Source organism: Humulus lupulus, chromosome 6 (assembly GCF_963169125.1).
Source record: "Humulus lupulus chromosome 6, drHumLupu1.1, whole genome shotgun sequence".
NCBI classification, from domain to species: domain Eukaryota; kingdom Viridiplantae; phylum Streptophyta; class Magnoliopsida; order Rosales; family Cannabaceae; genus Humulus; species Humulus lupulus.
This window is the reverse complement of record NC_084798.1, coordinates 6,794,916-6,808,325: the sequence shown is the minus strand read 5'-3', so window position 1 is coordinate 6,808,325 and position 13,410 is coordinate 6,794,916. Positions and strand designations below refer to the sequence as shown.

The following is a 13,410-nucleotide window of genomic DNA, read 5'->3' as shown; positions in this document are numbered from 1 at the left end:
AAAGGATAAAAATGATATGAAATCAAAACGAAAAGATAAACGACACAGAAATATTTATAGTGGTTCGGCCCCAATGGAATAGTAATGACCTACGTTCACTTAGTGTTCTTATTGATATAAAATCTCAAGAACTGTGATTAATGAACTCCGGGTTCACGAGTTTCACAACCTTTAGGATGAATACAAATATGATGAATAAAAACACTCTGATTCTCTTTTAGAATTCTCGAGTTTAGGAAGAAAGATTCCAAAAAAGTCCAAAAAGTCATCTCCCTTAAGCCATTTTTGGGTAAACATTTGCCTCCCAAGTTTATTTTACTGTGACCAGCATAAAGTAAACTTAAACGATCGACCTTCCTCGTGACCTGTCAGAGTCGTCAATGCCTTTTCGAAAAAGGTAACAAATCATGTCATTGCAGTTTCCCAAAAATCAATTTGACGGTTAACACACTTTCCCACGCTTCAAAAAATCATCCCCCATCTTTACTTTATTAATCGTGCCTCTATCAATATAAATAATCCTTCAAATTCACTTTTTACTTTCCTTTTTTTCCTCAAGAACACTACAGAACGAAGCACGAAGAAGGTAGCCAACTATTTCGATGTCACCCCTTTTCAAATCACCCCTAATGGATATAGAGTATTTTCTGCACTCTATATCCTCTATAACCATAAGAAGTGGCCCGTTCCTACGCCACATGAGATCAATTACATGTTTGATCTTAAGTCTAACCCCAACCATAACAACATGGGGTTCTTCCATTTCTACCATTAGGAGTCTGCTCGCACCTTCCTGAGCGACATCACCCACAAGTCCAATGTAGGGAAGTACTTCCTTACAGCAGACCTGATCGCCAATAACCTGGCCTTCACTCAAGGAGGTAAATCTTTTACTCACTGATCGTTTGATTTCTTTCAGCTCTTTTATACATTCTTTAGATCTTTTCGTTGTTGTTCAGGTCCATGGCATCGACCAGATCCTACTCCAGAAATGGACATAAGGGCAGCAGCCCTAGCCAGCATGACAAACATTGAGAAAAGTGTCAAAGAGCTGGTCACGGAGAACAACCTAAGGCTGGTCGGCCTTCTTGCACCTCACCAGGATGTGAGGGAATCGACAAGGGGAAGTGTTACTGTGGGAGAAGTTCCCGAGCAGCACCAAGATGTGTCACAACCCCCGAGGAGAATGGCTACAGGAGTGACCATTAGGGAACTTTCCAGCACTCCGCAAGCAGCTGCTGCCCCTGCCCAACATGGGAAAGGCAAGTAGAAACTTCCTGCACACCTCGAGCCCATACTTGAGTCATCGTATGAGAACGGTACTGACTTCTCACTCTTAGACAGTTTTCCCATTCCATGTCATTTATTTGACGGGGACAGCAACTTTAAATATGCGACTAGTTTAAATTCAAACTAATTCAAGGCAAAGAGTGAGTGTAGTTGTAGTACAATAGATAATGTAACGACCAGTAGTTTTAGCTCGAGTATTTTACTTATAATTTCTTTTCTCTCCATTTCCTTGTCTTTTTTGCATGACAACTTGCCCTGACTGATCATATGTTTCTTTTCTGCAGACATGCCTGCCGAAGATGCATTTGATTTGTACACCAATCCCACTACCACAACTCCTGCGAACAGGAAAAAATTGAACCGACGTCAGCCCGGAGAAGGCTGCAGTGACCCTTCCGTAAAAAGGGCTCGAACAGAGGACCCTCCTGCACCAACTCCCTCAAAAGAGACAACTCCTCCTCCAGGTCATGTCGACCAGAATCCTCCTTCTCCCACCGACCAGAATCCTCCAGCCCCCATCGACCCAAGTCCTCCTGCTCGACCAGATAGAACTCTGATTGAGGCTATGTTGAACTCTGCCTGCACTTCGGCCAGCGACATGCTGAAGAAACTGTCCAGACACTGGCGCATTTTGGAATCCTTTAGCTACGCTCCCACCACGTCGGTCGACCAGATCTTTAGTCGCGCGCTGAACGAACTATTCACTGTAAGTCGCCGCTTTCACTGTGGTTTGATTGTTTATCTCTTTGATTAATACTAACAGCTTTATTTTTTCTCTAATCGCAAGGGATTCTGACCGTGAGTACTAGTTGGCGCCGCTCAGAGGAGATGGTCGCAAAGCATTCTAATGAGATCAAAGCGGTCGAGGAAAGGCTCGCCTAGCAGCACAAGGTGGTCGAGGCCAAGCATGCTGAGGAGTTGTGAACAACTGAGGTTAAAATTGCCAAGCTCGAGGAGGAACTGAAGAAGAAGGGGGATTCAGTTGCCAGAATCACTGTCTTCAAGGAGAAGTATAAGGAGGCCTCGCTGACAAACTATTGAGAAGCCAACAAACTTCAAACGGACTTGGAGATCAGTCAAAAAGAGACTGTCGACCTCGAGGAGACCAACGCCCGCAACTTGGAGAAGTATAAGGGAGCGGTGTTCCATTGCTTCTATATGTTCTGGAAAAGCAACCTAAGGCGGACTTTACCTATCTACCATACCATATAAGGCAGGCTGAGTTGGCGAAGTGTATTGCTCTCCTGGAAGAAGAGGAGAAGGCTCAGAGATCCCCTAAAATATCTTTGGCAACAGGCATTGAGGGCGTCAATGAAGATGCTGGGGCCATAGTCGACCAGCAGCCACAACAGCCTTAGCAAGATCCTTCTGCTGCTTCATAATTTTAACTTTTTTTTTATTTTAATTTGTAACTTAGGACACACGAACTACGATTTGTGATGTCAAGTGCCGCGCAGGCAGTTTTTTTCTTTTAATTAACAATTCCATCCGAGCAGAAACTGCTCGCGGTGAAAAGGATTTTACTTTTGATATTATAATATTTGCACTTTATTATAACATCTGTAAACGTGACCTAACTTAGCATAGTACTTTATTTTGATTTAATAAAATTTAAACAAAATTTTGAAAAATACTCTAAGTACCGTAGTATGCTTTCACTTATTTTGCTCGTGCGTTTACATATGCCTGTTGATATGCTTTGCTTTCCTAGTACCTTATATGCCCCCCAAGTGATTGATGAGCTTAAGGTCCTCGGTCACTTGCCTTGACCAAGACCTATTCGAACATTACTGCTTGGAATAAATACTTATAAAAATGAATATATAACAAAACAACACACGTAATGAGCAAATACTTGTAATAAATACAATAATTGGCAAGAATAACTGGTTGCGTAGAGTTCCTTTTATTTCTTGTAATAAATGGACAATCGTGTCTGTACGAGTGATCAAAATTTTGATCTTACACTTATAAGCGATTAGTCATATGGCTGACTAACCCTTGTTCATAAACTTTTAAAAAGTGAAATTAATACAAGCCAATTCTTTAAAAAGAACTATTTATTGATAATACTTGTGCAGGTGTTCTCCATTCCAATAGCGATGAATGAGATCTCCATTTAAGCAAGCAAGTTTATAGGTGCCTAGTTGAAGGACTTCTTCGATTTGGTATGGCCCTTACCAGTTAGGTCCAAGCACGCCAGCAGCTTGATCGCGGGTATTGAGAAAAACTCTTCTAAGTACCAAATCTCCCACGTTAAATTTTCTTTTGCGTACTTTAGAGTTGAAATACCGAGCGACCTTTTACTGGTAAGCGGCTACTAGGAGTTGATCTTGTTTGCGTCTTTCATCGATCAAATCCATAGATTCCATCAATAACTGACTATTGACACTTTGATTGTATGCCAACCTTCGATGCGATGGTGGATCCAATTCAACAGGCTTCATATCCATAAGCCAAAGAAAATGGACTATGGCATGTTGCTGTTCGGTGGGATGTTCTATACGACCAAAGGACTTCAGGTAACTGCTCTGGCCATGCCCCATTTTCTTCTTCGAGCTTTTTCTTCAGTGTATCCTTCAGTGTCTTGTTGACAGCTTCAACCTATCCGTTTGCCTATGGATGAGCTAATGAAGAAAAACTCTTGATAATCCCATGCCTTTCGCAAAAATTGGTGAACAAGTCACTATCGAACTGTGTGCCACTGCCATTGTTTGAGACAATTTTTCTTGGCAACCCATAGCGACACACAATGTTCTTGACCACAAAATCCAGAACCTTCTTGGTCGTTATTGTTGTAAGTGGCTCAGCTTCGGTCCACTTCGTGAAGTAATCAATAGCAACCACGGCACACTTGACGTTGCCTTTTCCCGTGGGCAAAGACCCAATCAAATCTATCCCTCATACAGCTAATGACCACGAGTTTTGCATCTGTTTTAGCTCATTAGGGGCTGCTCGTGGTATCTTGGAAAATCTTTGGCACTTGTCGCACTTTTGAACAAAATCCACAGAGTCTTCGTTCATCGTTGGCCAGAAGTATCCTTGCCTTAGAATCTTTTTCAATAAACTTTGCCCCCCCAGCATGATCCCCATAGAAACCTTCATGGACTTCTCGCATTAATTCTTTGGCCTTTTCCTTTGAAACACGCATCAGGAGTGGCATTAAGTACCCTTTTCTGTATAAAACTCCATCGACTATGATGAACCGAGATGATTGCCTCTGGAGGGCTCTTTCTTTGTTTCTGTCCGTTGGTAGTATTCCATGCTCCAAATACTCGATGAAGGGTGCCATCCACGTGTCTGTTGCTTGGATTACCAGAGAGGACTCTTTTGCTTGGATGCTCGGTGCAGACAATCATTCAACAGGCACTACATTTAAGGTGTCAGCATCCTTTGCACTTGCTGGTCGCGAGGTACCTGCTGGAGAGTATATTTTTCAAATTGTGCCAACAAATCATTTGCTTTATTTAAATAGGAAACCATCTTCAGACCCCGGGCTAGATATTCTCCAGTGATTTGATTAACCACTAACTGAGAGTCGATGTAGATTTCAAGCAACTTTATATCCATGTCCTTGACTAATCTTAATCCTGCGAGCAGAGCTTCGTATTCGGCTTCGTTATTGGACGAAGTGAAGTTGAATTTGGTTGTGCAATGGGATCTATGTCCTTCAGGCGTGACTAAGATCAAACCTGCTCCAGCATTATGTTCGTTGGAAGAGCCATCTACAAACAAATTCCAGGAAAGAGTTTGGCTTTGGAGTTCAGGCTCTTCTATCGGCTCAATGTCCTGGAGCCCAGTAAGTTCTGCGACAAAATCTGCTAGAGCTTGTCCCATCACTGCTGCTCGTGGCAAGAAAAATCGAACTGTCAAAGATCAACAACCAATTTCAATAATCGACCAGCAGCTTCCAGTTTCTGCAGGACTTGCCGTAGTTGCTGGTCGGTGAGTACCGCGATGGGGTGAGCTTGGAAGTACGGTCGCAGCTTTCTGGAGGCTAAGATCAAGCAATCGGCTAATTTCTCAATGGGCGAATATCGCATTTCAGCTCCTATTAGCCTTTTGCTTATACAATACACAACATTTTGTGCACGTTCCTCCTCTCTTACCAAGATAGCACTAGCAGCATATTCTGTGATCGCCAAATAGATGAACAAAGTTTCCTTATCAACCGACTTGGATAAAACTGGTGGCTGCGACATTTGAGATTTTAGAGCCTGGAAAGCTTACTCGCACTCTTCCGTCCACTCGAACTTCTTATTGCACCTAAGTATATTAAAAAATGGAACACATTTGTCTGTTGATTTGGAGATAAATCTACTTAAAGCGGCAATCCTCCCGGTTAAACTTTGAACATCTTTTATTTTTGTTGGTGACTTCATCTCGATCAGGGCCTTGATTTTTTCAGGATTAGCATCGATACCTTGTGAGTTCACTATGAATCCCAAAAAATTTCTTGATCCCACTCTGAAGGAACATTTAAGGGGATTCATCTTCATCTGATATTTGATCAATCGAGCAAAGACATTTTTTCATGAACAATCTTTATTTTGAAGGCCCCATTGAGCTGGCATCGAGCACTACCGACCAACCATTCATTGAGGCCTTCAAGATCAAGATTTTCATGAAATAACGACTTTGTTTGATAGTGGTTCGATTATGGCTTGGTGGTGCTCGATGTAATTCTTGCAATAGACATAATTTTTCACTTGGGCGTCTGTCTGGGATGATTTTTTTTATTTTTGGTATTTTTCAAGATTTACACGTTTGACATGTTCATATGCACATTTGTGAAGTCTAACACTTGTAAAAAATACAAAAGTGCAAACATACCTCATGTTTAAGACATCTTTTGGTATATTCTCTAGTTTTAAACTTCCCAAATGTGCATATGAGCATTTCAAATGTGTAGATCTTGAAAAAATACCAAAAAAAAAATCACCCCAAACATCGCAAAAATCGCATCAATTACCATCAAGCCATAATCGAACCATTATCAAGCAAAGTCGTTTTTTCATGAAAATCTTGATCTTGAAGGCCACAATGAATGGTTGGTCAATAGTGCTCGATGCCAGCTCAATGGGGCCTTCAAAAACAAGATTGTTCATGAAAAAATGACTTTGCTCGATGGTGGTTCGATGGTGGCTCGATGGTGCTCGATAGTGCTCGTTGTGATTCTTGCAAGATACATAATTTTTCACTCTAGTGTCCATTTAGGGTTTTTTTTTTTATTTCGTGTATTTTTTCAAGATCCACACATTTGACATGCTCATATGCACATTTCGGAAGTTTAAAACTTGAAAACATACCAAAAGAGGTCTTAAACATGATGTATGTTTGTATTTTTGTATTTTTTTTTCAAGTGTTACACTTCACAAATGTGCAAATTAGTATGAAAAACTTGTAGATCTTGAAAAAATACCCAAAAGCAAAAAAAAAAAATCACCTCAAACGGACTCCCGAGTGAAAAATTATGTCTCTTGCAAGAATTGCATTGAGCACCATCGAGCCACCTATCAAACCACCATCAAACAAAGTCATTTTTTCATAATTTTGAAGGCCCCATCGAGCTGGCATCGAGCACCATCGAACCATCATCGAGCAAGGTCGATTTTCTGCAAGTTTCAAAGTATCAAATCTGAAGAAAAAAAAATTGCAAAAAAAACCCAAAAATCATGTCCAGATCTGTTCGAAATACAGTATTTAGTGTGGTGGTGGTGGTGTCAGTGGTGTTGTGAGGTGAGAGAGAGAGAGAGGGGGAAGAGAGAAGAGAGAAATGAGAAGTTAAAAGTGAGGGAGGAAATGGTAAGGGTATTTTGGGTAAAGTGCCAAAAAGTAGCATTATTTTGAAATCTTTAATATGCCTAGTATTTTTTTTAAATAACAGCCTTTATCAAGAATAAAAACTGAAATTTTCCATAATGACGCACTTCATATCACCGAGAATCATATGTTTCACGAAAGACATAAATTGCCATATTGTTCGTGAGAGGGCTCAAAGTGAACAATTGAAGCTCATCCATGTCTCTTCACAAGACAATCTTGCTGAATTATTCACCAAGCCACTATTCCCAAATCACTTCAAATAATTGTAATTGTATTACTATAGTAACGACCGTTTTATTAAGCAAAGTATAATCTTCACCATAATTTTGTATTTTAAAAATCTATAAAAAAAAAAAGTTACAATTTAACTTATCTTATTCATAAAATAAATATATATATGAACTAAAACGTGGATATTATTATACTTCATGACATGTGACTGACTTTCATGAATTTCATTGAAATAAAATTCAAAAACATTGTAAATCCTAAAGTGTTTCAAATTTATTTCCATGACTTAATACTTTGTCTCGTTTTTACGAGTAAGGAATCAAACTAGTTTGTCAAATGTTTTATCTTTCCTTTTGAAGATTGACACCCAAATGTCAGTCTTGAGCCTTTGCTCTCGACAAAGGACCCTACATATTGTTTCCATATATTTGCACAAATTCATATATATAAAAAATAGATTTTGTGTATCTATTTGTCAAGTGCCATATTATTAAGATTTACGCTGTCTCAGTAAATTTAGTTTATTAAGTTTTGTACTTACGTTATCATTATTTTACGTGGTCTCTTATCGGAAACCTATACTCAGACTTTTACTATACGTACGGTTACATGGTTCAACAAGAAACTATATGCCCAACCTAATACTCATATTTATGCCAAAATATACATATCTATATGGATGTGACACTCAAACTATATACATATATATAGATTTATATAAAGAGAGACACACACACACGTTTCAAGACCTTACTGGCTCGTGGCCATCATAAATTCTCAATGAGTTGGGTCAAGATTCTTGCACCAACACCTCAAAATTAGCTACTCTCCTTGGAATGGTAATGACTCCAATAGAATAGTAATGACCTATGTCTATGAACTCCGAATTCACGAGTTTAACAAGCTTTAGGATGAATACAAATATGGTTCTGATTCTCTCTTAGAATTCTCGAGTTTAGGAAGAAAGATTCCAAAAAAGTCCAAAAAGTCTTCTCCTTTGAGCCATTTCATTCTTATTTATAGGTTCAAGGAAGTTAACATGGACCAATGGACCTTAATTACATTGAACACAGACATATCTAGGTAATAATGAAAAACACAATTATTACATAAATGAGAGATTACATGTTTGAAGAAAATAAATGAATATATGCGACCAGACTGGTCGCCCATAATTCTGATATCTGATGAGTCAATGATCTCGTGGTCGATGACCAGGCAGGATACACTCACTTAAAACTGTCACGTGCATCCCACGTGTAGATCAATCCTGTCATATCATCAGGTAGTCTGTTTTTGGGTAAACAGATAATAATATATAATCCTATTTTTTTTAATATTATATTATATGTTTAATATGATATTATTCTTATACGTGAAGTTTAAGTTTAAGTTTAAGTTTAAGTTTAATTAAATTTTATTTAAGTTATAAAACTTATTATTTTATTATTTTTAAATAATTATTATTGTAAAATATCTAAAAAAAATATCTTATATTAATTTGTTTAATTATTTATTCATGGGTTTATACTTTTTTGAACTCAGTGTTTTGTCTCATTACTTGTTTGGACCTTGTGTTTTGACAAATTACTTTTTGGACCCTATGTTTTGTAAAATTATTCAAATAGAACCCTAAACCCGATCTTGGTTAAAGTTTTTTCAACTGAAATCACAAATAATTCACCAAACTAACAAGTTAGAACAAAAATAAAATCATTCTACTTAAAAACTGTGCTGTTATATTCAATTTTTTCTTCATTAAAATTAAGTTTATGAGTCTATTTGAACCATTTTACAAAATATAGGGTCCAAAAATAAATTTTTTAAAACACAGGGTCCAAACAGATAATCGGTAAAAAATACGGGGTCCAAAAAAGTATAAATATTTTATTTATTTATTTTTATTTAAGTTTAAGTCGTGTTTCCAATTTACCACAGTTAGATATAATACTATTCCGTTAAATTTAAGATAAAAAAATTATTAAAACCAAAAATTTATGTTATCTACATTTTTTATATAAAAGATAAATATTTATATTATACACAATCTTGGATGGATTAAAGTTAGTTATGGAAATATGGGTAGCTTTTTCTTTTAAATGTTGAAAGTTCTTTAAGTAAGAACTTAATTTATTTAGTAATTTAGTATTTGTTGACTGAATTTTTCTTACTAAAAGTTTGACAAACAAATTGGTTTGGATAATTTTGCAAATATATGGAGTGAATGACGGTGGGTGACCCACTAAATTTATTCCATGACAAAACGACAATATTAGAGTACTAAATATATATACTCATCAATCAAATCAATAACAATAAAAAAGAATCTAATAATCAAATAACCATAATATGGGTTCTCCCCTTCGACTTTAATTTTCTTCTAAGAAAAAATTACTAATATGCATAAAAATTAGACCTGATACTTATTTTAAATAATTTATATTAATTTTTATTTTAGTACCTAAATTTTTAATTAGTGTACTTATTATACTTTTTAATTTTTTTTTTTTTTAAACACGCAATAATTAGAATATATTTTTAATTTAACTATAATATAATACACATTAAACTATCACTTATGAGAAGATTTGAAAGTTCTTCGTACGTGCATGCAGTGCAGATCAGTTCATAAATACAAAACAGAGAAATTAAGTTAGAAAGATAGCAAACTACAAGTCATCTTAGCCCATTTAAAAACATAGAAAAAACCAAAGTGCCTATTAATAAACTGGAAAACATTCTCTTCAGTTTGGCCATTTTGACAGAGACATTGTCACATAAAGCCATTCTCCCAGTCTATTTAAGAACAGGAAATAGGCAAGTTTCCAAGATGTTATGAGCAAAATATTTTCACAAACTCCAACAAATCCAATTCCAACTCCCAAATGAAACCAATTCTTGTCAAACTGTCATTCTTTATAAGTTGCTACACATTTCTTGAATACTCTAGAATATTCTAGACATTTATAGAATACTTTCCTCAAGAATTTTCTAGATATTTGTAGAATAGAAGAACTTCAAAGACATTTTTTAAAATACTTTATAGTCTAGAACTTCCTAGAAACTATATGCATAAATAGTTTTTATTATGTAGATTAGTCTAAAAGTTGTATTTGTAAATCAAATACCCTGGAAAAATCCAGAACAAATAATTCTAGCCACAAATGTAAAGTGACCTAGCCACTATAAATATCTCATCATGAGTAGCAAATGGTGTAACTATAAACAACAAGCCATCAATAAAACTCTACTATTTTCTACTATCTTATACTCTCTAAAACATAAACCTTACTCCTTCAAACTCAAGTTTCTTCACTTGTCCATTCAATAACATCAACTATAATATCATAACCCATCGTTACTCTAGCTACTACTACTACTCATCAAATATTCTAAACAACTACAAATCATCACTATTTTCTTTATCCCAAATTCATAAACCATCATATTTCATCACTGTTTGAATCGCAATGACTTTGTAAAGTCTCTTCTCTTGAGCATGTTAGAGGAGATCAACAAAGTCTTAGGGTGTGATTGGTATAGAATCCAACTCTAATGTTATCATTTTAAAATTTTGAAAACAGTGGGACCTACAAGAATAAGCGATTGGTAAGATGGTTTTGAAAATAAAATTCAAATCAGTATTCTAATTTTATGTTCTAAAATAAAAAAAATAAAAAAATCATGTTTTCTCTTATTTCAAATCATTGTATCATAAAATCCTACAAATCTATCACTTTTTTTATATTTTCAGATTTCCTACCAATTACATATTCAGTATTTTAAAACCCACCAAAAATAGTTTTCAGATACTGAACCAATCATATTTTCAAAAACATGTTTTTAGACTATAAATTCATATTTTTATTTCAGAAACACACTTTTTGAAAATATAATTTTCCAATCGCAAACCAGTCAGGCCCTAAGGTTCCAGACAATTTGTTATTCGACAAATTCAGGTAGTTCAGAAAAGTCATTGTTGCCATGCTGAAGGGAATTTTACCCGAGATCGAGCTTGTTGTTGGACAAATTGTTCCACACAAATTGTTCTAGGATAGGTTAAGTTGAATTAATTCCACAAGATGTGTTAGTTCTTCTGCAATTTTTCCTGTCAATTTATTGCTTGAAAGATCAATAAGTCTTAATGATCCAAAATTCGAATTATTCTCATATATAAAGTCATTTACTATCTTAATAGACAATATCATTATTATTTAAAAGTGTGTCTTCTTTAAATCTTGGTATATATGAAAGGCATGTTTAATTCATATATTGTGTTCATATTGAAAAAATGAAAGATCTAATTATTTATTTTTAAAAAATATTTTGTAAATAAATAAATTATTTTCTTGCCTTAAGAAAAAGATTTTTTAAAGAATTAAATTGTGAAATTTGCTTGTTATTCTTTCCTTTAGCAATTCGACTATACAATGAATTTTCCAACTGAAAAGATTATTTTTATTTATAGAAATAATTTCTTTAAATAAAATATATCTTCCCTTGTTTGGAAAAGAAGGCTTTTTGGTGAAATAAAATCATTTTTATGAGATATTTTATTCTGTGCAAATGAATTACTATAGGATTTGATTTATAATAAATAGCATTTCTGTCATCCGAACTATGACTACTATATGATTGTGTCCCATGAATGATTCACGATGTTAAAAATTCCTCCCAAACTATACATGTTACTGAAATATGAAACTTCTGTTAGATAATATAAAAATGTGCTTTATCGGCTTCGGTCTTAGTTGATTTATATTATTTTACAAATAATATTATATTTTGATTAAATGAATAATATGACAAATAATAGAGTGTGACAAAGGTTATTTTATCAAATGTAACATATATTGTGTGGAGTTATAATTTGATAAATAATGATCATAATAAATTTTGTAACATATAGAGTTGAGTTACAATTCTTAAGAAATAATGATCATAAGTTTTGTAATTCTCACGAGAACACTATAAATAAAAATCATCTTGCTCACTTGGATGTAATGTGTGAATGTGAAAAAACACACTACATAGATTTAAACACTTGTGATGACATGCTCATCTTAAGAACACTATGATGAATATGAGAGAATGTTTAATAAATCCTTAAAAGCATTTCTAGAGAATATTCCAAAAGTGTTCTTATGAGGTAAGAAATAGTTTTTAGGACAAAAATTTTGAACCTTGTTTAAGCCTTGAGATCTTCATCTTCTACCTCCTATCTTATGTTGATTTACATAAGTTATATAATCTATTCCCGTCTTTTTTCCTTCTGCAACATTGCATGGTTTGAAAAAAATATCTTAATTCATGTTTTTATTAAAAAAAATCTTAATTAAGTTAGCAATACTTTTTTTTAGGCTATTTGGGATTTTTATAAGATGTATACATTTTTTAATTTGAAATTATTTTCTTATATTAAATTATATACATAGCACTGATGTGTCAATGATAAGTCAATGAGCAAATAGTCACGTCAGCAATCTATTAAAGATCAAATTTAACCAAAATCTCACTTTACAACTGTATCAATAATTCGGACTAAGTTTTAACCGCTCGAAAAAAATCAGGGATACAATAATATATATCATAATTAGGGGACAAAAATCCTAAATAACTTTTTTATATACAATAATTCATGTTAACATTTTTAGTTAATACTACATATATACATAATGTCAAAATATATATACATATGGTGTAATCTACAAATCTTGCATTAACACATATACATACCATCCAACAAAACATAAGGAAAAAAAAAATTAAAAAGACATTGAAAAAGTTATTGTCATTAAACAACCTTAAATTTCAAATTTTTACGTCAATTTTAAATAATAAATATGTTTACATTAAATTTAACAGAAAGTTTATAACAACAGCTGTTGCGCAAGTTCTGCTAGAGACGGCATGTCGTTTTTGTTTTTGTTAAACTAAAACGACGACGTGTCGATTTTATTTTCTGTTCCCGCGTTTTGCTAGAAAACAGTTTGGCTTGGTCTTATAATAAGGGCATTATCGGTATAAAAGAAAAATATATAACCGATTTAAAGCAAATTCAGG

General features: G+C 34.5%; 1 protein-coding gene across 1 annotated transcript in view; it reads right to left on the bottom strand.

Annotated features, from left to right (window-relative positions):
- Window positions 1-13,410, bottom strand: part of LOC133781552 (serine--tRNA ligase, chloroplastic/mitochondrial-like) — a 38,956-nt gene that overhangs the window by 19,586 nt on the left and 5,960 nt on the right. The window lies entirely within an intron of this gene.